The sequence below is a fragment of the Adiantum capillus-veneris genome, chromosome 22, assembly GCF_014529385.1.
Source record: "Adiantum capillus-veneris isolate H3 chromosome 22, ASM1452938v2, whole genome shotgun sequence".
Classification (NCBI taxonomy): Eukaryota; Viridiplantae; Streptophyta; class Polypodiopsida; order Polypodiales; family Pteridaceae; genus Adiantum; species Adiantum capillus-veneris.
Genome location: NC_140952.1, coordinates 116,449,347 through 116,453,424, shown reverse-complemented (window position 1 = coordinate 116,453,424; position 4,078 = coordinate 116,449,347).

The following is a 4,078-nucleotide window of genomic DNA, read 5'->3' as shown; positions in this document are numbered from 1 at the left end:
TTGGTCCTTGAGCTCAAGGACTTCATCCAGGCTTGCTTCTTGTTCTATCTCTGCTCTTTCCTTGGCGTTCCTCATGGCCTCAACTTCTTTCGATTCTTCTGCCAGCTATAGTGTCAGATTATCTCTTTCTTTTTCAGCATCTCGCAATGACTTGCTGAGCTGCTGACACTCTTCTTCAGCTGCTTGTATTCTTTTTGCTTCTTCCTTCGTATAGCCTGCAGCTAGTAGGTCCAAAAATGCATAGTAAGCATCATCTAATCCTTTTTGCTCGGTTTCAGGCTTGGCCTCTTCTTTTGGCTCAGGTTCTTGTCTTTGCTCTTGATCTTCTGCTTGCCTTTCTTCTTGTCTGTCCTTAGCCTCCTTATCTTCCTGTGGAGGGCTGATAGGAGGTGGTGAGGGCGGTGGTGATGGCTGTGGGCTGGGTTTAGGGCTATCTGGTAAAGAGGCAGGTTTGCCCTTTAAGTCCCTGTCTGCTTTTGTTTTTCTTTCTCTTTCTTGGCTCTCTTGTTCGTCTAGCAATTTTTGCCTTATTTGCTGTACTTCCTCCTCTGTGAAAGGGACATGAGGAATGTTTTCTGCTGCAGCATCAAGAATCTCAAAATTCTTGATATAATCTTCAAATCGGTCCCTTTGTACTCTTCTGGACGATCCGGACATAGACTCTAGAGATGGCTTCCAAAGTTCGCTTAAATCACCCTTGAGGGATCTCTCCGCTCGAAAACTCTCCATCAGCCTCTCGAGTCTTGCCGCTTTCTATGACCTTGTTTCTTTGGCCGGCACTTGAGCAAACTCCTTCTTCCCTTTCTTCTACTCGGGTTGCTCCTCTTGGACTGGCTCTAGCCGTCTTTTCAATCTTGCTGCCACCTTTGGTGCCCTTTGCGGCTCATCTTCCTTGTCTTCTTTTACTCTCAGCCAATCATTATGAGATGGGGGGTCAGGCCACCTTCCTTTTGCGTGTAGTGCCCCATAAACCACCTTGGTGATCAGTTCTCCTTGCACTATATAGGTTGGCTTCTTGTTGCCCATCTTCACCAGGCTGTCATGTATATATGCCGCATAGTTGATTATCTTTGGGGTGCCTTTTGTTATTGCCCAAGTAAACGTTGTGGCAATTGCACCTGGCGGCATCCTGTACTTCTGTGGCCTCTTCGTGCACATGTGGAAGTACTGGTTGTATAACTGGCTCATGATTGCCACCTTTGGGTTGGCAATGTCTTCAAAGGTGTAATTCGCCTTTTTCTCTTTGTACACCTTGACCTCATCCCTTCTTTTTGTTACATTGTCCCCTTCGTTGGAGAGGTCTGGTGCATTGGCTACAACCCGCTCAGTGATTATTATCTCTGTTTCTGGTCTGCCTTGTAAATCTGTTACCTTGGCCACTCCATCCTCTTTGATGCTTGTTACAAACTCCCAGACTCTTTTGATGTCCACCCCTGCCGGTATTGCTTTGAAGTAGTTATGGAGATCAATTTTCTCCAAGTAACCGGCCATCTTGCTTCATACAAACTCATTGAGTTCTCTCGGCAGCATTGGTAGCTCTATAACATTGCCCTCAGTGTCTTTGAACACTCCCTAGTAGATCTTTAGGTCGTTTGACTCTAACAGATCCTCTTGTATCCAGGTGCTGGTGGGCTTTAGTGTTCCTTCTGGAATGACAAAGGGTTCCACTTCTTCCAGATAATCCTTGATGGTCATTCTTTTCCTCTTTGCCGGTGACTTCGAGGCTGCCATAGATCCTGTTGCACTCAGTAGTCCGGAGTTAGCGTTTTTTCCATATGAGCTGCGAAACTGAGTTTTACTTATCCAAATGACTTGAAAATTGAAAATAAATCTTAAAAGGAACTTGTGAAGCTGTGCATGTGCTCACATTGCAAATCTTGCCAAAAATTTCCATCTAGACATCCTACGCGTAGGATATCTTTTTTCATCAGAATTGGTTCATACTTGACATGTAGGTAGTGTAAGGCTCATGGAACATGGCTATATGCTTGGATTTGAATTTGGATATCAAAAAGTGGATTTTTGGGCTTATTCAAGCTTTAGGTCACAATTTGGGTAGAATGTCCATCATAGGTAGCAATTGATGTCCAAATGGGTTGAAAATTGGTATATGGGCTCATTGCACCATGGTATTGGCTCCCATGATGTCATTCTTTGCACAGAAGGCTAAATTTATAATGGAGACATCCTACGCGTAGGATGTCTTTTTCATCAAAATTATATGAAACTTGTTCTGTGGGTTGTCCTTGGCCTATGGAACATGGCCATGTTCTTGGATTTGAATTTGGACAAGATTTGATGCTTGTAAGGCTCTGTGTGGTGTTTTTGGGCTCAAAAAGTGTATCTTGAAGGTGTTGGGGGTCAAAAGTGATTAGAATGGCTTCAAACTTGATATATGGGCTCCTGATGATGAGGTGATTGGATCTGGAATGAAAGACCTTTTGCAAATGGTCAATATGTTCCTCTCGTAGAATAGAGTGTACACACAGGTCATCCATGTAAATTTCTAGGAATATTCTTAGGTATTCCTTGAATGCGTGAGTCATTAACCTTTGGAAAGTGGCTGGTGCATTAGTTAAGTCAAATGGCATAACTCGATACGCATAAATCCCCCATTCTGTGGCAAACGTTGTTTTGTGTTGATCCCCCCTTGCTATTGCCAGTTGGTTGTATCGTGAAAACCCATCCAGAAAGGAATAAGCCCGTTTCCCGGCCACTCGCTCAAGTACATGTTCTGTGATTGGCAAGGGATTATTATCATTATCCCTTATGGTTGCTGCATTCACCTTCTTGAGGTTTACACACATTCGCAGTTTTCCATTCTTTTTGGGAACTACCATAATGGGTGACACCCAATCCGTATGTTCGATTTCATAGATGAATTCAGCTTCCATCAGCTTATCAATCTCTTCTTTGATTCGTTTAGCAAATGTCTCATTATATGTATAAGGACGTTGTTTGCTAGGTTTTGCATCCGATTTGAAAGGAATTGTATGTTGGCATATCAATGGATCGACTCCTTTGAGGTCTTTATAGGACCAAGCGAACACATCTTTATACTTCTTGAGAAGTTGTGCTAGCTGTGCTTCCTCTTCAGGCTCTAAATCGTTAGCTATATAGACCGGCTGAGGCTTTTCACCTGGTTCTGCGAGGTCTATCTTTTTTGCATTTTCAGGCCCATCGTAAGATTCTTGGTTGGTTCTTTCCCTGACTGGTGGTGTCATTATGATTTTTCTGTCCTGGATAGTAAGTTTCCAATAGTGTGATGGTACATTCATGTTCCCCTTTTCTGACTCCCCTTTACCATCACTATCTTCTTCAGTAGTCCATATCTCTCTCAAAGACCGTTTCAGTTCTTGGTATTTCTGTTTACGCTCCACTTTGGTTACTCCTAGTCTTTTGTTGTTTCTTTTTTTGAATTTTGAGATTTTTGTGATTTTGTTTCGGTTTTAGCTTTTCGTACCTGTTTTATTTCCTCTCGCGTTCTTTCTTTTCGATTTTTTAAGAATCTTCCTGATATTTGATCTTTTACACAATCCTCTGCTTTTACAAGCATCAAATAGTGAGTTTTACCTTTTATCCTGGGCATCAGGTTCTCTCTCGCTTTGTTTCCTGCTCGTTTCCTCCTATAGCGTTCTTGGCGTCTAGGGTGTTGATTAGCAAAATCATAAAACTTGATATTCTCGGTTTCATTTCCACGCTCACTTGAGGTGTCTGAACACTCATTATCTGCATCATCATTTACTTCCAAATGTTCAGAGGAGTTGTAAAACTCTTCTTGTTCTGGTGGTTCTACCGTCTCTTTTTCTGGTATAATGCTTACCATGTAATAGGGTAACACATCATAGCCATCCTTAACGCAAAATTTTGTTGTTGGACTGTCGGTAATGGTACAAACATCCAATGTTGCTAGTATGTGTTCCCATTCTAGAGGTTCCAAGGCATCTTCAGGGAAAGGTTCCGGAATATACTCCTTGTCCTCAATTGCTCTTTCTAAGACGCATTCCTTGTTAAGCTTCCACAATGTGAAGCTCCGCACATCCATAGCTCTTTTGGTTGCCCTAACCATGCTGGTAGT